Genomic DNA, 22,605 nt, shown 5'->3' on the forward strand with positions numbered 1-22,605 from the left:
CCAGCCATGTGGTAACCCAGCCCTTTCTTCTTAAGCCCCTTACACATGATCAGATTATCGAACGATCTGTCGTCCATTTTTTGTGGCATGCTAGTCTGATGTGAAAAGTGAAGAGGTTATTTTCATACAAATTTTCCCGTATGACAGAATTCTACTTCATAAGAGATGTCATGTGTTGGATTGCTTTGTATGTGTTCTTTCGTCTTTGAGCATGCCTAGTCTTGCTCTTAAGATTTTTTTCCGTCCAAATTTGTACTAATGAGACGAAAATCGGACGTTGTTTTGACGGACGACAAATATTATATAGCCTGCACATCAGGATTTTGTCAGCCGGCAAAACAACGTCCGATTGTCGTCTCATTAGTCGGCTGTCAAAAGCACCATACTAACAATCCGAAAATCAACAGATCGCTCGTCGGACGAATTTTCCCTACAGATTTTCTTATTGTGTGTACGGGCCTTAACTCCTGAGGCTGCAGGATTTTTTTCAGCCCCTGTGTTGACATCATAGGGGCTAAGAAGAGAGAATAACTAAATCCAGGGGCAAGATAAAAAAAAAAGCACTGGGTGATAGCATAGAAGGGGTAAGGGAGCTTTGGAGTTATTAAGAACTGCTGAGTAGAGGTGAGCTCCAATGCATGGTTCATTCAGTAAATTATATGAGATTATCTTTGTTGTGTCATGCAGTCACTTTTTAAGGACAGATCATAACTATTATCATAATTGATCATTATTCACTATGTTTATAGTATGATTGCCATTGCATTGATGAAGAAAAATCCATTTGCAGTTCTTCATTAATTTGAGGGCATCTAAAGTAAAAAATAAAAATTATTGCATATGTATAATGTTATATAAAATATATACAGTACAGTAGGCACAAATAACACTTAAATTATAACTAAAGGCAAAACTTTTTTTTTTTGTTTTGGATATAGTGGAGAGGGATTAGAACCTGCCAGTTTTTATTGCTGTCTGTGCCCCCATTAGGGAGATTAACCCTCTCTATTTGTCCTGTTTACCATTATAACTGAAAGTGAAAGTAATAGAAATTACCCAAATTTTGGGTTGTCCCCAGAAAGGTATTAGAGAAGAAATCTTCCAATAGGTACACTAGTGACCTGGGGGTCCCCAAGGAATCCCCTTGATTTACAGGAATTTCCTATCACTTCTGTTTGGCTATGGGACAGGAAGTGAAGGTAAATCTCCACAATGGGACACAGATGGTGAAAAAAAAATCTGGCAGGGGTTATAACCTTCCCTTACTTTATCCAAAAGGTAAGTGCACTGGTCTTGGGGGGGGGGGGCTTGGCACGCTGTTCACTCTGCATTGAAAGGGGGCACGCTGTTCACTCTGCATTGAAAGGGGGCACGCTGGCATCTCTGCATTGAATGGGGGCACGCTGGCATCTCTGCATTGAAAGGGGGCATGCTGGCATCTCTGCATTGAATGGGGGCACGCTGGCATCTCTGCATTGAAAGGGGCACGCTGGCATCTCTGCTTTGAAAGGGGGCAAGCTGGCATCTCTGCATTGAAAGGGGGCACACTGGCATCTCTGCATTGAATGGGGGCATGCTGGCATCTCTGCAATGAAAGGGGGCATGCTGGCATCTCTGCATTGAATGGGGGCACACTGGCATCTCTGCATTGAATGGGGGGACGCTGGCATCTCTGCATTGAAAGGGGACACGCTGGCATCTCTGCATTGAAAGGGGGCACGCTGGCATCTCTGCATTGAAAGGGGGCACGCTGGCATCTCTGCTTTGAAAGGGGGCACGCTGATCTCTGCATTGAAAGGGGGCACGCTGATCTCTGTGCATTGAAAGGGGGCACGCTGGTCTCTGCATTGAAAGGGGGCACGCTGGTCTCTGTGCCTTGAAAGGGGGCACGCTGGTCCCTCTGCATTAAAAGGGGGCACGCAGGTCCCTGTGCATTGAAAGGGGGCACGCTGGTCCCTGTGCATTGAAAGGGGGCACGCTGGTCCCTGTGCATTGAAAGGGGGCACGCAGGCATGCATTGAAAGGGGGCATGCAGGTCCCTGTGCATTAAAAGGGGGCACGCTGGTCTCTGTGCATTGAAAGGGGGCACGCTGGTCTCTGTGAATTGAAGGGGGCACGCTATGCCTTAATTACTGAAGGCCCCTTTCACACTTTTGTGACCTCAAAGTCACACAATTTTTTACAGCGTTTTTTGCTGCAAAGCAATGCCTATTACATTTTTCTGTTTGCGCCCCCCCCCCCCCCAAAAAAAAAATTTTTTGAGCACCAGCCACCACTGGAAAGAAGAGAATGCATGCTTCAATCAAATTCCAAACTAAGCATGGAGTTAAGCTGAAGAAAAAAATGCATGGGAACTAGACTGTAACCAGGTGGGGTCAAACAAAGAGGTAATATAACTAAAGGGAAGTTTATAATCAGTGGGGTTGATTTACTAACACTGGGGAGTCCAAAAATCTGATGCAGCTCTGCACAGAAACCAATCAGCTTCCAGGCTTTTTGGTCAAAGCTTAATTATACGAGCTAAAGTTAGAAGCTGATTGGCAATGGCTACCATGCACAGCTGCTCCAGTTTTAGTAAATCAACCCCAGTGTGTTGCTTGGGAAATCAGTGGCACTACCATGTAAACCTGACAGGGGAACTCAACAGACATTTTCTAAGCTAGGTAATTGGAGTGCTCAGTGGTGCCATGAGGCCTCAATGAATAGGAGAGATACTGTATATTGGAGTGGGCATAGGGTAAATAATTTGACATGCTGCAAAGGAGATTAGAAGAAGAGAAGGAGGGCAGGATACCACAGTATCATTTGGCTGTTTACCATAGCTCGTTTGGCTGTACCTATCCCCCATGGATCATAGGAGTGCAGTTAGTTCTGCACTCCTGTGACCTGTTTTCAGCAGAGAGCGGTCTGAAGTACCCTCTCTGCTGATGTCACAGATGTCAGTGCCTGGACCGACACCCGGCTCAGCCTCTCAGCGAGCCGCTGAGAGCCTGAGCCAGTCAGCAGCTCTCTGCTTGGGGAGCTGTCAGAACCAAGAGATCAGCGGTGTTTGATCGCTCAGTTTTCAGTGCAGAGGCGCTGGGGGACAGATGCAGCATCGGACCGATGCTGCATCCACCTGGGGAAAAAAGCCAAACCCCATACTTCTCTTTTAATGTATTAAAGTGCCATTTGAATAGCACTTAAATGTACTAAGGCATCGGTCTTGGGTTGCGGCACATCCCAACTCGCGGTTATAAACTACTGTGCGTTGTGATGCCCTGCATTGAAAAAAAAGGCCACATCCAGTTTTTGGTGCACTGGGGTGTATTGGCAGTACAGTCAAAATAAATGGGCTGCCTCATTGCATCGCAAAATTGTTGTTCATGCAACAAATATCATTTTAGGAGCAGTTTTGATTCTGTGTGTATGTTGCAAACATTGCAATGCAAAGTGAAGGCACCATTAGATATTTAACATAGCTTCATATCTATTTATTTTTTTATTTATTTATTGCAAATATCATATATATGTTACCTCACAGCATGAAGAACTTGGCTGTCATTATGAGACTGAAGGCTACAGCCTTAGTAAACAGCACTCTAGCTCCCAGGACAGTCAAGGAAAGCATATTCAGTTTTTCTGAAATATAGAAAACAGTCCGTAACAGAAGCATGGTAGGATATTCAATGATGTTTCACCACGAATGATGAAATCATTAAACTTGTTGTACAATGCTTTATTAACGTTGCATTTGTATTTCCAAAAGTATTGCTACAGTGGAGAAAATATCTATTTGATCTCCTGCAGATTTTGTAAGCTTGCCCACTTACAAAGAAATGAAGGGTCTAGAATTTTTTATCATAGGAGTATTTTAAATGATAGAGACAGACTATCAACCAAAAATCCAGAATAAACACGATACAAATGTAATAAATTAATTTGCAGTTCAGTGAGTAAAATAGGTATTTGATCCCCAAGAAAAACATGACTTACCAGGTTTGCACACATCTCAGGAGGAATTTTGGTCCACTCTTCTTTACAGATGTTCTCTAGATCCTTAAGGTTTCTTGGCTATAAATTGGCACCTCGAAGTTTCAGCCTTCTCCATAAATGTTCTATAGGCTTAAGGTCTGGGGACTGGCTAGGCCACTCCATGACCTTAATGTGCTTCTTCTTGAGCCACTCCTTTGTTTCCTTGGCAGTATGTTTTGGGTCATTGTCATGCTGGAAGATTAATCTACAACCTATCTTCAGTGTTGTGGGAAGGGAAGAAGGTCCTCATCCAAGATTTTACAATATATGGCCCCATCCATTGGCCCATCAATGCGGGCTCCAATAGCATAATGTTTCCACCTCCGTGCTTGACTGTAGAGATGGTGTTGTTAGGGTCAGACTCAGCATTTTCCTTCCTCCAAACACAGCGAGTTGAGTTAATGCCAAAGAGCTCAGTTATGGTCTCATCTGACCACAGCACTTTCTCCCAATCTTTCTCTGAATCATTTAGATGTGCATTCGCAAACTTCAGATGGGCCTGTACATGTGCCTTTTTGAGGAGGGGGACCTTGCAGGCGCCACATAATTTCAATCCATGGGGGTGTATTGTGTTACCAATGGTTTGTTTGGTGACTGTGGTCCCAACTGCCTTAAAATCATTTACCAGTTCCTCCTGTGTAGTTATGGGATGATCCCTCACTTTTTTCATGATCATCCTTACCACATGAGGTGAAATCTTGCATGGAGCTCCAGACCAAGGGCGATTGATAGTTATTTTTTATTTTCTTTATTTGCAAATAATCACTCCAGCAGTTGTCTCCTTCTCACCAAGCTTCTTGCTGATGGCCTTGTTGTCTATTCTAGCCTTGTGCAGGTCTACAATCTTGTCCCTTACATTCTTTGACAGCTCTTTGGTCTTGTCCATGATCATGAGGTTTGAATGGAACAAAGAGATTTGGTGGACAGGTGTCTTTTAACCTTCCTAGCGGTATTCCCGAGCGTGACTCGGGGTTAGATTTTAGAGCCGAAAGGGGTAACCCCGAGCCACACTCGGGGTAGCGCTAGGAAGATCGCTGGATCCTGGTAGAGGTTTTACTTACCTTTTCTCCGGGATCCAGCGAAGAATGCGGACGGTATGCGGCGGCGGAGCTTCCTCCCGATCGTCTGCGAGCCCCGGCTTCCGTCTCCGGCGACGTGACGTTCGCCGGGGGGTGGAACCGGCGGCAAATTTAAATGTAAAACACACCAAACACACTGATACCATTCAAAATAAAAAAAATTCACATTACATTACCCCCCCAGTGCCCTTTCCTGCAGTTTTACTGTACTTTTTATGTAAATATATATATATATATATATATATATATATATACATATATATATATATACACGTATATATATATAGATATATATATCTATATATATATATATATACGTAATTCTTGTGAATGAGCAGCCCAAACCAACTGTATACATTATATATATATATATATATATATATATATATATATATATATACGTATATATATATATATATATATATATATAATATATGTATACATAATATATATATATATAATAAATGTATACAGTTGGTTTGGGCTGCTCATTCACAGGAATTACAAGCAAAATAATGGTACCGCTTTCAGCACCTAAAATCCAAAAGAATCATACCGCCAGGGAGGTTAAACACATAATGAGTTGTTGTTAGGAGCACCTTCTTCAATTTATAGGACTAATCTGTAGCCAGTCTGTGGGAGCCCGATTTGTTGTTGGTTGGTAGGGGATCATATACCTAATTTACTCACTGAACTGCAACAAAATTTGTAACATTTGTATCATATTTCTGGATTTTTTGGTTGTTATTCTGTCTCTATCATTTGAAAATACACTTATGATAAAACCTATAGACCGTTCATTTCTTTGTAAGTGGGCAAACTTTCAAAATCTGCAGGGGATCAAATAATTATTGTTCCCACTGTATACCATTGTAACTAATATTAAATCCAGATTGTGCAAAATAATTATTTTAATATTTTTATCCTGGCAATACATAGATTTGTTTGTTACAATAACAAATGATCATCTCTTGATGATATAAACTAGTATGCATAATACGTTTCTTCATGCATGGTAACTATTTTAGTAAAAAAACACTGGAATTTTCAATTGCTCAGCAAAGTCCACAGCCATTCTGTCAGCTGAGAACAAAACCATTGACACGTATGGCTTTTGGCTGAGTTGCCAAAATGTTCTTTTTTATATTGACTACACAGATGCTTTATGGTAAAATTAGATTAAAAATCTACCACTGACAAATAATATATTTTGGCATCAACTAGACTCAGGTAACTGCAGATGTTATTTATTAAAGCATCTTAAAATAAAAATATCCATATTGGCCCAAAATTACTTTTAGATTTTCACATCGATTCAGAAGCAGCTGTAGTAAAGGGTTATGTTAGGCTTTCATTAATAATAATGGACCCATTAGTAAGAAGCGCCTGCTTTTTAAAGGCCAAGAAAAATCTGTTCATATAGCAAATGGCCGAGGTTGTATTGTGGTCTCTATTGACAAATGTATTTATGAACAATAACTTACACTATCACCTAAACAAGTTTGGATTTTGGGCATCCAAATATATTGGACTTGGTCATCAGTGTGGTTGGCAAAATTTGATATAGTATTTTAGAAATAAAGTATATTTTACTAACCAAATTTGTCACATTCCATTTCTTCTGATCCATCTTCTCCTTCAGAGGTAGTAGTCATTTCTGTTAGCACAAAGAAAAGTTTGATTTTTTTTTTCACATTATTTGGTATTTTTTAATAATACATTAGTTCGTAATTAGCTAATAAAGGACAATCTTTTATCTATATCTTACTGTATTATCTACATTATTTATATCTATTTCATGACACATGACATAAACCCCTACACTGTTTGAGGTATTAGTATTATCAATTTTAACATTACACTATATTTACATGGTCATTGGTAACAGAAGAATATCCAGTGCCTATGCTGAGCCCACATTTCAGCAACTCTCCTAGTGAGGAGAGCCCACTGGAAGTAGAAATGCTATAAATAGTTGGCCTTAAACTGGGTTTGCTGGATATGTCAAAGTAAACTCCTAAATGAGTTACGTGGCTTTTTGCCATAAATCATGCTGCAATTTTGTACGCATAAAATCTGAACTTTTTTTGACAAAGAACATTTCTGATGAAATTAGTCATGTACTTGCACAGAAGGTTCACAGTTTAAATTAATGGCTTATCTTAGACAAACAACAATAATAATTTGTTAAATCAAAAACCATTAACACGGATGGGTGTTAATGTGTTCCAAACCATAATTTTCTCCCCTTTTTTTCTTTTTATGAATCAAACCTGTGAGGACACCTGCCCAGAACTGTTGGCAACAGTGTTAATTTCATCGACTAAAATATTTTAGTTGATGAAATTAACACTATTTTTGTCAACTAAAATACAACTAAAACTAAAAAAATTCAGATGGCTAAAATATGACTAAAATTAAAAGGGCATTTTAGTCAGAAGACTATGACTAAAACTAAATTGAAATCGGTTTGTTTTAGTTGACTAAAACCTAAGGGGTTTGTTAAATTGTAATGCATTATTTAAGCATTAGAATTTGTAAACTCATTATAACCTCCTGGCGTAAAAAATGTCATAAAATGTTATTATTTATGGTATTAAGGTTTAAACATGCACTACAGATACAGATTTAGCTGTTGTGATATATGTTATTTATCACAACGGCTACATTTGTGTATGTAGTGCATGTTTAAACCTTAATACCATAAATGTTATTAGAATTTTTTACTCCAAGAGTATTTAATGAGTTTTTAAATTCTAGAAAAACACTTAAATAATGCATTACAATTTAACTAAACCTATTACAATTTAGTCGACCAAAATGCATTTAGTCGCCAAAAATGTACTGGAGATTTTAGTAGACTAAAATGCGACTAAAATAAAAACAATTCAGATGACTAAAATACCACTAAAACTAAAATAGCATTTTATTCAAAAGTCTATGTCTAAAACTAAATCAAAATTTGATGTAAAAATAAACACTGGTTGGAATGCATATACTGTAGTCAATCTTGGCATGTGGGCCCCATCTTTCCTTATCTATATATTGGCTATTTATTTGTTAAGTATTGGTTCCTTATAAAAAGGCTTGAAGCTAAACACCAGGCAGGTATAAAAACACAAATTTATGCAGATATGTATTATTATAATTCAGTAAGTGTATTTTTAAAAATTAGTATAAGTACCCAAATTTGACTTGGCATCAGTCCTCTGTAGAGTAGAACTTTCAGACGGAGGGGCAGCACTAAGAGCAAATCAGGCATGCTATATTGTTTATGTGCTAACAAAGTCTATGCTAACTGGAAGGGAAAGCAGAGTGAGCAATCAATCTGCTTCTTCAGTGTCCAATTACAAATTTAGGGAAGGGCGGTGGCCTAGCTGTATTGCTCGATTAGAACAGAGAACAGTCAGATCACTGACCTGGCTGTCTGACTGGCCGGACCGTTTACCTAGAAAAGTTGGTTCAATAACCTGGCTTGCTGTCTGGCTGGGCTGTGTAAATATCAAGAATGGATGGGTAGACATACAAAACTTTTGCAGGTAACCACTTCCCCATGCATTTTAACCATTTATTTAGCTTTAAATGTACTGTATAAACAAAGATGAAATTAAATATGGTACACAATTATATAGGTACATGTAAAGAATAATAGGAGAGAGCACCTCTTGATCCTAAAGTATTATCCTGAGTTGTCAACCATATGTTCTGGTGCTTGGCTTGACACTGCACATCGTTGGTTCCCAGGTTAGCCACTAAGATGGCACTGTACTTTCCCTGCCGTGTCAAAACTGGGGAGACCCTTGCTGGACCAGAGCTGCTTTTAGAGGAATTCATGTAGATCTCAACATTTTTAGGGTAAAAATCCTTCACAAAACAGGCTGTAGGAGAATTGGTTTGGTTAGACTTCAGCACAAACACTGAGGGTGAAGAGGGATTTTTATCGCCTAGAAGAGAAAACATGTTAAGGGGTAACAGGCATTACATTGGATATAAGAGAGCAACGTCAGTAACATGCTTAAATCAGTGTCATATAATGTAGATCTCTATAACTGGCAGTCACTGGACCTCATGAGGCTCCAATACCACCCAATTTTGCCCAGATCTATGGTATCGCTTATAATTGCTTGACCAATATTTCTTAATATGGTAGGAAACCTAAACCATTGCTGTGAAAATTGCAATTTATATATTTATATCATTTTGTATTACACTAATTTCATTACTTCCTGGATATATAGTCAACACCTGATTAAACTTATATACTGAAATATGAATCATTTTTTATCTCAGCCACTCCATGTTTACCTGTATTCACTGTCAGTCTGGTACCCTTTCCAAAGACCAGAGATCTCGCTTCCACATGCACAGTGAATCAGTGCTTTGTAGAAATAAGTTTGTAGGTACTTAAAAGCAATATCTGACTTACACAAGAAATTTAACTTTTGTACACAGAGAAAAAAGGCAAACTACATTACTTAATATTGTCTGTATGGCAGGTATTTTTTTTAATACTAAATCCCATATCTTAAAACTACTGGAAATCTGGTATAATTGGGATAGTAAACTCTTGTTAAGTTTAAATTTTATTGTAAATTATATATTTTCTTAACTCCATTGGAATGAACTGGCTTCTTTACAAGTTACAGTCCAACTAAGAGAATGCTTTTTATCCTGTACATAACAGCCTTCATGTGGTCTCCTGAGCATCAGTACTGTATTCTGGATGTGGGATAAACCGTTATAAGTCAGGAAGCATGTGATCAGATGGGTTAACTAATGCGGTGCCACAGAAAAAGTTGCTTTTATGATGTGCTCCGGCTTCATTAAATATAAAAGTGTGGTTTCATTAATAGTTTATTCTTAATCCATAAGGCAATTCTAGTAATTCATTTGGACATTTCCTAGTATACCATACATTATATATATATATATATATAAAATGTTCATGTATGTATATATATATATATATATATATATATATATATATATATATATATATATATATATATATATATATATAGTTATGGAAAAAAATATAAAGAAATATAAAAAATAAATAAATAAGTAAAAAATAAATGAATAAAAATAATATATATAAATATTATATATATATATATATATATATATATATATATATATATATATATATATATATATGTATATATATATATATATATATATATATAGAATTATTATTATACAGGATTTATATAGCGCCAACAGTTTGCACAGCGCTTTACAATGTGAGGGAAGACAATACAGTTACAATACAATTCAAAACAGGATATATATATATATATATATATATATATATATATATTATTCCTTCATTATGTACATTATGTGCAATGGGGCTATTTAAATAAAATACACAAGTTTAGCAACAAGATTTCTGCACATGTTGGGGTCTATTTAGAAAAGATAGAAGGGTTGATTTACTTAAGGCAAATTGACTGTGCAAATGCACTCTGCAAGAGCAGTTACCCCAGAGCCTAGTAAATAAGCAAAAGCTCTGCTGACATCCATAATCCAATCATGAGCAAACAAAAATGCTGTTTTTTAAAATTTTGTTTGCATGTGATTGGGTATTCTGTGCAAAGTGAAGCTTTCCTTCATTTCCTAAGCTCTGGAGCAACTGCACAGTCTTTTTGCCTTTTGTAAATTAACTCCACAATGTCATATTTGCACAAGATTTGCCAAAGCATCATCCACCTGATTTATAAAGCAGATTTACTGTCATTATTTGCTTACACATTACAAAGTGATTTATCAACGTTCAATATAAAATGTGCTTTTCTTTTTTAATTCAGTCACATTTACCATATTTAAATAGCAGGAAATATTTTTGGATTTGTCCACAAAATTTAGCCACCAACAAATCCAATAATTTCACGGTCAAATGGTTTCTTATGGGAAACCAAGCAGTTTATTGCCTAAAACTTGCCATGCACTATACAAAAAGATTTCACAATCTCCTTTAGATATAACCTCATCTATGAAGTGCAAGGGCCTGCCAGATTGGCATACAGATTGATTGGATAGATTAGGTGAGTCCTCTTAGTATACAGTTTTGGTAAATCCAGAGGAGATTTTACAATAAGATTGTACAGTGTATGGCTGTTTGTGAATATACTGTATATTGCTTCATTTTTTTCTCTGACATTCACCCTCTGCAGCATTTTATGGCCAGTTTGATAAATCCCAGCTGGCAAATTTGAAGAGATGAATCACCTCATTTATACACAGACCTTAGCCTTATACAATATAAAGTGCTAATTTTTAAGTATAGTATTCTATTGTGTCCAAATAAAAACGATCATGTACTGGTGTGATTTCAGCAGCAGAGTAAATTGGCTGCACTTAAGTATTAACTCTGTTTTAGTTAAACAGAGTTAATAAAGAGTTTGATAATACTAACTATGAGAATGGAGTCTGCCAGCAGGTTCTTCAGTGAAAGATATATTGTATATACAGTATATGGCACTGTTAGAATGCATGTTGAATTGTAAGAGTGCATTTGTTATTATATAGGAAAATGAAAAACATAATATACCCCGTACACATGTATAATTTAATTACATTGTATAAACCAGTTGTCTACTTATACAATCATCTCTTATAAAATTCTATCTATATTATATTTAATACATTTCATTTTATTTTATGTTGAACGTTCTAAAAAAAAAAAGAAAAATGGCTTACTTGGCAGAATCTCTAGGAATGTTCCTCTCCCAATTGTGAGTCTATCAGCTGTAGCCCACAGTAATATACACTTGTACAAAAACTGTCTGCCGTACATCTGGCAAAATACATTGTGCCTAAATACAGTGGCTGCCTAATGCATTGTGGCTTGATATTCCAGGAAGGGCACCTAGAATAGCTATGCATTAATCCCCCACTGTTACAGGGAAATATGTATTCTGTTTTCTGTTCAGTTAAGTGCCTACTTTTAGAGTTACATTGTCAACAAAGTTTGCAATACATTTCCATTTCAATAAGGCGAGTTGAGTAATATGGTTATCCTATGAAACAACTTTGACCACTTAAAGGGCTTAAAGTAGAAGTTTAGCCAAAAACGAACTAACTCTAAATCTGCTCGCAGCCACATTCTAAAACAAATCTATTTAACCCTGTAAAGCAAAAATCATTGTGCATACCTTTTCTGAAGCTGTTCTGGTCCAGTGTCCAGCAGCAGATGCTTGTGCAGGAGAGGACGGACAACTGATGGGAAATGGCTGGAAAGTGACGTCACCCATAGAGGTACTTTGGGGCTTCCATTGTTGGCTATCTCTCCTGCACACGCCTATGCACTGAAGCTGCCACTGACAGCTCAGTGTGGGACTGGACTGGAGCGGCTGCAGAAAAGGTATGTATAGCAATTTTTGCTTTACAGGGCTAGATAGATTCATTTTAGAATGTGGCTACCAGCAGATTTAGAGTTAGTTTGTTTTTGGCTGAACTTCTACTTCAGCATTTAGCTGAAGGATATGGTGGGGAAAATAGGAAGGAGCTGGATAGGAGGTATTCTGCAGCTGGGGAGTGCATCTGAGCAGTCAGGGTCAGTCAACAGGTTGTCAAATTAGCTTTAAAATTTCAGCATGTATGAGACCCTCTGCAGCCCACAGCTGAGCCGAAGTTGTGAAGATCAAAGATCAGGACACAGACTCCTACCTGCAGGGCTAAGCTGTCCTGTGGCACGCAACTGACAGCAAATGAAAACAGTAGGAAAATGATATAGTTTCAAGTTTAACTAACACAAGTGGCTACTCTAGAAGCGCTCCCTGTTTTTATATTTTTTAGGCTATTAGAGCAGTAGAACTTGTCCTCCTGCTTGTTAGGTGCCATGCCCAGGCCTCCTGTTGAACTGATGGGGCTCGGTACATAAGGGACGGTTCTACTGCCTTATCAGCTTCCTTGGATAGGGCTGTAGCCACAGGGACCACACTTTCTCAAAGGAGCCATTCTATTATTCAGTAATGTGATATTTTTTTCATTGAGAATTAACCTAGTTATTCTAGCTTTGACCTCCAAGAGTTTAGTGTGGCCATTTTCCATGCTCTTGCTATTGTCTGTTTTGTTGCTGTGAAGAAAAACAACATCAATTTGAATTGAGAGTATGTGAACCCCCTGGCTTTTAAATATGGAATTTTTGCCATGGAAAAGGTTATTTAGCATTCAATAGGTGCTAGATTACAATTTGTGTGTCACTGGGCATGCCCACCAAATATGATAGGATGGTTTATTATTTACCTCAAGAATAGTATAATTGAGGGCGCTAGAATTTGTGGTTTACCAGATTTGGAACTAGTCCTACTCTTCCAGATATTCTCCCAGGTCTTTTTTCTATTCGGATGCATATGTAGGTAGAGAAATTAAACGTGGAGTGATAAGAGAGAAGTAAATACGAGAGACCACATCTTTTGAGGGTGGGCCACTTTGGCATGCTGATTCAAACGAACCTATTAGATCTTTATAACCAATAAATAGTGCAGCGCTCCACTTTAAGAAAAAAACAAAAACATTTACCCTTATCTTTATGTCTGTGCGCCCATTAGGGAGATTCACCCCTCTTTTTATACTGGTGACCAATGTCAAAGAAAGTAAGGCTAGGTTTATATATTTGTATCTCTGTATGGGTGCATTTGCATGGGCACAGCAGCCCATTCATTTGTACCTAGGGGAAATGTCGTTAAAAAGTCCCCTGACCCTTTTTCTATAATGCAACCACAAGGCAGCAACATGGAACCCAAAAACCCAAAAATTGGAGTAAACCTGGTAATCCACAAAATCAGCAATAAGCAATGGCATTAGAAAACAGCGACAGCAATGATAATTTATACTGTGATAAATCCTCTGTACACAGTAGGCTATATCTAAAATGATAAAGGTAACAGCGCTGTGTACGAGTATGTGCAAATAAAAGTGATCACATTACGAATGTTATCCCTAATAAACCCTTGTTGTATTATAAACAATCTTACAATGTTGCTAATGTTCAAGAAAAACTTTGTAACATAAATTCAACAAACATGAAAAACAAAAAGTGACAAAATTAAGTCACACATAGCAAAATCTGTGTGTAATCCCAAAAGGCATCCAAGTACAATTTGATAATTTTGCTCTCCTCTTCTTATATGCTGCCACCACACCAAGTGAATTATCCACCACCACTTATGATCAAAATCACTCACCAACAGTAATGCCTGGTAATGGTATAAACCAGTAAACAGGCTTTTTCCTTGTAGGGAGCAATCATCTGCAGATCTCTAGTGGATCTTCTCAGTACTATTCCACTAATCTCAAGCATTAGCTCCGAAAAGGTGAAACCCAATATAGAAAAGAAAGCTTGGCATAGTATAAAACCTTTTAAAAACATATCTCCAATTTATAAAAATCACGAAGCACTCACATTTAAAAGTGTCTCCACCGACACTTGTTTACAGGCATAAGATCATACACGGGTCAGCCCTGAATCTACTTTAAAGTGTTCTTGTGAAGTGAAGCTGCTATCTGAATGAGCAATCTTTAGCCTTAGTTCTTCAGCCAGCTAGAAATGGGGCCCTGATTTTACTGTGGTGCAAATGAACACAGTCCCAGTAAAGTCTACATGCAGTAAATAATGCTGCTAGTTAGATGGGCAGTCCCTATGTGCTCAGGCTCGGTTAGCAATGGCAGGTTAATGGCAGCAGTGTCCTCAGCAACAGAGGTTCTGCTGTTCATATGTCAGCTCACTTCTGGATCTGCCTATAGTAACTTTGGTCCTTAGCACATGGCCGCAGGCTTTAGGCAGGTTGATGTGTTTCTGATTTCGCTCCTCACTCTTGCTGTGTGTTTATTATTGTTGCACTAATAAACTGCTTTAATTTAATTGCATCTTTGTGTGGTCTGGTTTCCTGGCACCCTGACACTGCCTCTCCTTGTGTGTGTGACGATGCTACTACTACCACGCCTTCTGGCAATTAAGAGATTAAATAGTTACTGCATCATGTTTATTTGAGTCATATGTTATGCCTTGTTGGTGTTTAAACAATAGTGAGTGCTGCTGTATTTCATGTATGTTTGTACTAAGCATTTTAACACATTTTTTCTTTATTACTTTAACTTTTCTTATCGCAGCACTATTGATCCAACTTAGCAGGGGGCATGTTAGACCTCTACAAAGAGACCATTGTGTTCACACATGGAGCAAGGGTCTTTCTTATCATATAATGCATCTAGTTGTAGGCAGGTTGCCTACTCTAGTTTACCAGTGTACCCAGATACCAGGTTGGGAGGGAAGGGGCTAATGCTTGTGCCGCCTTCCCTTGTGTGTGTGTTCATGGATCTTCCTCAGGGGTCCAGCTCCACAGGGGAAAAAGCGGTGAACGAGCATGGGAACCTGGAATGGGCTTGGAATGCATGTAAAGAGACTCCGAATTATGCCCTAAGAAGCTTGTTGAAACGCCGATCCATTGGAGTACTCCCAAGGACATGAACTTTGTTGGAGATATCGACAAGTTGGACTTTGTACAAAAATGCTACTGTTAAGTTTAGTTAGGGAAATGACGTGACCACATGATGTACATGTTCTTCCAAATGTTCAGTAAAGCTGTTTATACTGCTCAAAGCTTGGTTTGAAGTTACTCAAGGGGTGCATGTGGGGGTCTCTTTTAGAAACATGGGTCCGAATTAGCACATTGGAATCTTTGAAACATCACTACATCAAAAGGTCATCTTGCAAGGAAGTTGCTATGGGTAACCAGAAATAAAAACATGGTACCTGAATAGGTGGCAGGTTCTCCAGTAGTAAGGGGGATCGGTATTTGACTCCCTCCCTAGCTGTCTGTCTCCTTCAGTCACCGGGAGTGGACTAGCATTAGTAGACCCAATACCTGGTCACCCTTTGCTGGGAACCCGTTCATCGCATGGCATTGCCCAAAGAACTCACCCAGGGGGCCTCCTATGTGACCCACACTTTGCGCCCATCAAGTTAATGGGGAGCATATGAAGGAGGTGACATCCACCTACTACCCAGGAACCCTACCCTTTACATAGTTCCCTAAAGCAAATTGACAAAAAAATATTATTTTTCTTGAATAACACCTCAAAACGTTGTCAAACTTTGTATACTTTTTGCAGATATAGAATCTGATCTAGACATTGACAGGAACTAGCTAAAGTGTACCAGTTCAGCTAAAATCAGCTCTTGTATTCTACAACCCAACAGGCTTAAAGTCTCTGGGCAAATTTTGTTTCCTCTACCAAAGTTGCTACCCACTCAGCTCCCTCTCATTTATAACCTTTAAAAACAAGGCTCTCTTTTATTTTCTCAAGTCCACATGCCCCTCCGGAGTTCTTAAGACTGATAATCCACTTTTGCAGTTCAAGCCTGCTTTTGAACTGTGTCGCTGCTAATCTTCATTATGACAATTAAGCTGCTGCTATCTTTAAGACACTATTAGCAGTCTGCTGATGGATAGCTAATGGGAAGAGACAAATTTACCAGGCAGCAGCATAGACATTTAAAGAAGGACCCATCTTTTCTGCAGTACATAAGGACCCCACGCCTCACAATACTGCAGATTCAGGCAGGTATTCGGGCCATCTAGATGACAATACATATTACACAAGGAAATGTTAAAATTTAGAAGAACAGGTCTTAGAGTAAGTTATTATTCCCTTTCTACTTGTATCCAGACACATTTATTTTCCATAATTTAGCAGTAGTTGCAAGCGCAGCTTGTATTTGTTCTGGGGGTGCATTAGCAGAGCACTGTCTGGCACCTTACAGGTACCACCCTAGCATAAGTGGGATGTTCCCATGTGACAGGGGCATCATGCTTCTAACAGCTGTCTCATATCAGACCATTTACTTACAACATTCGAAAAAATGGAATGTGTTACGGTCAGGGGTCAGGCTCTGGGGCCAGCAGCTATAGCAGTGGAAAGGTTCACACAGAAACCAGCAAGATAAATGCACAAGCAGGATCCCTGGCAGATGATGCAGGCGCACCTGAGGCAGGGGGTCTAGGCACTAAGCAGTCTTCACCAGAGCTCCTGATGGTGGATTATTATAATATTATTATTATTATACAGTATTTATATAGCGCCAACGGTTTGTGCAGCTCTTTACAATATAAAGGGAGACAGTACAGTTTCAATACAATAAAATACAAGAAGGTTAGAAGGGCTCTGCTCATAAGAACTTACAATCTAATAGAGTGGGACAAGTGGTACAAAAGGTAATAACTGTGAGGAATGAGCTGATGAAAGAATTAAAAGTTCATTTGTTAGGTAGAGGCGGGATAGGCTTCCCTGAAGAGATGAGTTTTCAGGGATCATCCAGAGGTAGACAGAGTAGAACATAGCTAGACAGATTAAGGTAGAATGTTCCAGAGGATAGGAGAGGCCTTGGAGAAGTTCTGGAGGCAAGCATTGGAGGGGGAGACTATGGAGCTAGAGAGCAGGAGGTTATGGGAGGAGTGAAGAGGATGGTTTGGGTGATATTTTGAGACAAGATTAATAATGTAGCTTGGAGCAGAGTTGTTAATGGCTTTGTAAGTTGTTAGAATTTTGAATTTATTTCAGTGGAAAATTGGATGCCAGTGGAGTATGAGTCTGGCAGCAGCATTCATGATAGACTGAAGGGGAGATAGCCTGTGTAAAGGTAGGCCTATGAAAAGAGAGTTGCAATAGTGAAAGCAAGAGATAACATTAGAGTGAAAGAGTAGCTTAGTGGTTTTAATGGTTAAAAAGGGGCATATTTTAGAGATTTTACAAAGGTAAAGTCTAAAAGCTGATTGGATTTGAGGCTAAAAGGACAAGTCAGAGTCTAAGATTGCGCACAGCACCTTGGCATGAGGGAAGGGACTGATAGTTGTAGTATTGATCTTTTTGGAAAAGTCAGAAATTAGGGCAAGAGAGAGGGGTTATATTATGATGTAGGTTTTAGAAAGATTTAGTTTGAGGAAGTGGTGTGACATCCATGCTGATATGTCAGTTAGTAAGTGAGTATTGCAAGAGGAGATTGAAGGAGTAGGTTGAGGAGTAGAGAAATGGATATGGGTGTCATCAGCATAGAGATGGTATTGGGAGCTGTGGGAGGTTATTAAGTGGCCAAGAGAGGAGGTGTAAATAGAAGAGGGAAGTGGTCCAAGGACAGAGCCTTTGGGTACCCCTACAGAAAGTGGAAGCAAAGAGGAGGAGAAAGAGTTGTAGGTAACTCTAAATTACCACTGTGATAGATGGGACGAGAACCAGGAAAGAGCAGAGTCTTGGAAGCCAAGGGATTGGAGGTTAATGAGCAGGAGGAGCGATTGGTCAACAGTATTAAAGGCCACAAAAAGGTCTAGTTGCAGGAGTATGGAGTAGTGGCCATTGGTTTAGTAGTTAGTAACTCTTTAGTGAGCTTTAGTAGGGCAGTTTATGCGGAATGCTTTGAGCGAAAGCCAGACTGTAAGGCGTCAAGAAGATGGTTGTCAGTGAGGTAGAAATTTTTTAAATGTTTAGAGGTAAATGGGAGCAAGGAGATAGGTCTTGAGCTGTTCAGGCTGGTGGGGTCCAGTGAGGACTTTGAGTATGGGGATGATGAAGATGGATTTCACTGCATGCTAGTGACAGGTCATGGGCCTCAGGATCACCGCATCTGGAGGTGAACAAGCTGAAGTCAGGTAGCAAATGTAGCCCGTAGGGACCAAGAAGATGTGTAGCCAGTAAACTAACCAAAGATTGGTAACAAGTGGTAGTGAAGATATGGATGGCGGGGGGCATGGCCAAGATGGCGTAGTGACCGGTCGTTTCACATGGAGCTCTGCTAATACGTTACCTGTCTCTCTTATCCTGGCTGGCTTTCGGTGGCTCAAAACCCACGGTGAGTGAGGTGGATGCCTCCCAAACACTCCAGGCAAGGCAGAGGGAGGAAAAACATTTCCTCCCCCCCCCCGACATAGCACAGCCGTCACAGTCTGGATCCCTGCTCAATGCCTGCTCAGGCACCTCGTGCTAACATGGCATCCCAGACGGGACAGCTACCCCGGGAATTCCACAGGTCATGGTGGCTATTGCCTCATGCTAGGCAGCCCTGACATTCAAGATCGAGGCCGTCCAGCTGGATATTGGGCTTATCCCGCAGGACATGGACAAGGTCCGATCCCGTCTTACCTCAGAAGAGGCACGGATAGGCCACGTGGAGGACACAATCTATATATGTATACTCCACTTTATTCAATACCACATAAGTAAACCAGTGGTATATATTCACTGATCATAAAAACATATTTCTTGTATACTAATGTTACAGAAATGGTGACAACATTCCTTGAAAAAGGCTTTCTTTTAGCCAAAACGCATAGGATACGCAGGAATTATCTCTGATCAAACTTCCAAGCCACACAGCATGGAGGGACAGAGATTTATTTTCCTATAAAAGTCACCCAATAAACACGTCACAATCTTTCTTACCTACAAGCACTTACTCACTTGGGTCTATAACCCACCATTAAAAATAATAATTATGTACAACATCTTGTATATGTGATGCAACAAATTATTTTTATTAAACAGAACATATTTTTATATCTTGTATATAATTTACCTGCCTCTAAAGTCCCACCTAACTTGGCGTGAGGTACCAACCCATATACAGGAAAAGTAAAGTGCAAGAGTGTGGGATATAAAGAAGTAACCAGGATATCAGGAGTAACCGCATGAAGACAGTATTGTGGTGTGTAAGAAAGGCCAAGAGAAGGGTATGATGGAGTGCAGGGACAAAAGAAATGTGAAAAAAAGAAAAGGAAAAGAAAAACCAAAAGCAATGGCTGAGGGTATAAAAGAAAAACCAAAAAGTAAGAGCCAAGAACAACATTCCGAGAATAAAGCCCAGATAGCGAGCACGTGTCGTGTGCGCCGATCCAACCCCGCACTGTGGTTCCAACGTCACGCTGGTGCGTGCTTCATGATTACATCCCGGGTGGAGCGGATGGGATGGGGGCCTGCCATCCTTTTGGTGGAGATGGTCTTCCCCTGTGTGCCTCTACCTCGAGTACTGGAGTGCGATTTACCTTTGATCTGTGGTTTGTTGATTATCCCCCTGCATCCCCATGGCGAGAGTATCTATAGTTTCATGGAATGTGTGGGGTATTAACTCAGCTCATAAATGATCCATGGTCTTTAATTATCTTAAAAAATACTCACCCCATATTTGTGTTTTCCAGGAGACTCATCTTACGGGTTCACGTATACTGGGTTTAAAGAGAGCCTGGGTGCGGCTGCACTATCATGCCACGTACTCCAGCTACTCGAGGGGGATCAGTATCCTGGTGCATAAAGCTCTCCCGTTTCAAATGTTAGACCTTAAAACGGATTTGGGAGGTCGGTTTGTTGTTGTGCATGCTGTTATTGCTGGTGTCAACTGTGTCCTGGTGGAATTGTACCTGCCGCCCCCAGCGGACCCTTCCCTGCTCTCCAAAACTCTTGGTTTTGGTACGGAGGATATACTGCTGATTGGGGATTTTAATATGACTCCCTCCTCGGATTTGGACAGACTCCACTCTGCCTCTAGATGGAATCCCAGTCTAACCCAGTGGTCTGACACGTTTGCTCTCACGGATGTGTGGAGACACTTTCATCCTAGTCTTTGTGGGTTTACGTGTCATTCATCTACCTTCCGGACGCTCTCTCGTATAGACCTGGCCTATGCTACCGCTATTATGCTCCGGAGGGTGGGCGAGATCACCGTTCTTCCCAGGGGAATATCGGATCATGCCCCCTGCTGTTAACACTGTCATTGAGCCATCGGCGTGAGAGACTGTGGAGGCTGTCCAGAGTCTGGAAAGAGGACAATGCCATTCAAGAGGTCATGCAGGAGGGAATTTGGCGATTTTGGATATCTAATGTGAACTCTGCCTCCCCCTTGGTGAGGTGACATGGAATGCCTTTAAGGCATGGACCAGAGGAGAGTATATATCTTGTATTGCTATAGCCCATAGGGAATCTGCATGGTCACTGGAGAGGTTAGAGGGTGATGCTCAAAAAAAGAAAGATGAATATGTGGCGAATCCTAATCAGGTCAATTATAGGGAAAATTTCTCTCCACAGGGTGGGAATGACACAGAAATCACTCCTGACAACTGGCATGGTTTGCCCGGGGGCAGGCTGCACATACGCACATTAGTGGCATTAAAAACTCTTCCGGGGAAAAATTGGAGGAAGTTATTACACTGGAGGAGATACAGATCGCCTTGTCCCAGCTCCAGGCCGGTAAAGCTCCTGGGTCTGATGGACTCCCGACTGTATTCGGCGTACAAGGACTTAGTTGCCCCTAGACTTGAGTCACTATTTGGCCAATTTTCCTCCCTGACCTCCCTTTTCAGGGTCTATGTCGGAGGCAGTGGTGGTGTTGGTGGCCAAACTTGGCAGGGACCCCCAAGAATGCTCATCTTATAGACTGATATCTCTTATTAATGTTGGCGCTAAGATTCTAGCAAAAATCCCAGCCAATAGACTGTCTGTAGTCCTAGAAGAGACAATACACGTAGACCAAACTGGGTTTATGCCTGGGAAGGGTACTGACATCAACCTCCGCCGCTTATTTCTTAATCTGTCAGCTACCCACGAGAATGGTGGAAGGGTAGTCATTGCCTCTCTTGATGCTGAAGAGGCTTTTGACTCGGTGGAGTGGGAATTTTTGTGGGCTTTACTACGGAGGTTCGGGCCTAACTTTCTCCAATGGTTGGGTATGCTATACCATGCTATCAGGGCCCACATCCGGACTAACGATTGCTTGTCGTCTCCCTTCCCACTCCAGCAAGGAACTAGACAGGGGTGCCCATTATCACCTGGCCTCTCTCCGCCCTAACTCATGAACCTCTGGCCATCTTGATCCGTGGGTCTGAGAGGGTGAGAAAAAAAAGGCTGGGCCCCCTGGAGGAAAAAATATCCTTGTATGCTGACGATGCCCTTCTGTATCTTCAGAATGCTGATGGATCCCTTAGAGCGGACCTGGAATTGTTTACTGAATTTCTGTGTTTTTCAGGTATACTGGAATATTAACTAGAATAAGTAACTGCTGTTTCCATTAGATCCCCTGACACAAACAACAGCGGCAGATACCCCTTTACTATGGGTGGAATTATATTACAGCTTACCAATCATTAGATGTGGTGGCTGCAGCTGTGTTTTTTTCCCTCTGTTTTCACCTGGTGATCTGGCCAGTAACACACCTCCTGTATTAGTGAGACACACAGCTCTGGAGGAATGAGAACAGGAGGCACAGCAAACAGCAGCTTTATCAGTTGGGGGGGGGTGTTATGTTAACTACTTACCGACCGCCCGCCGCAGTTTTACTGCGGCAGGCAGCCCCTCCTGCGCGAACCGACGTAGCCCTACGTCCGTCACACGCCTGCAGCTAGGGGGCGAGCGTGCGCCGCTGCCGGCAGGGACTCTGATGTACAGGGCGGGCGGCCCTGATTGCCGCTTGCCACGCCCGATCTCTCTCCGCTGAGAGAAAAGGACGGTCAGCTATTGTAAACATAGC

The 22,605-nt window shown here is 40.4% G+C and overlaps 1 gene segment (V, D, J or C); it reads right to left on the reverse strand.

Annotated features, from left to right (window-relative positions):
* Positions 1–573: 573 nt before the first annotated feature.
* Positions 574–22,295, reverse strand: LOC309560927 (T cell receptor delta constant-like). The segment is given in 6 exons: positions 22,217–22,295; positions 16,576–16,677; positions 8,756–9,037; positions 6,691–6,750; positions 3,517–3,621; positions 574–812 (listed from the first exon to the last, which is right to left on the reverse strand).
* Between the last annotated feature and the right edge of the window lie 310 nt (positions 22,296–22,605).

The sequence above is a fragment of the Pelophylax lessonae genome, assembly GCF_965119305.1.
Source record: "Pelophylax lessonae genome assembly, chromosome: 1".
In the NCBI taxonomy this organism is placed as follows: domain Eukaryota; kingdom Metazoa; phylum Chordata; class Amphibia; order Anura; family Ranidae; genus Pelophylax; species Pelophylax lessonae.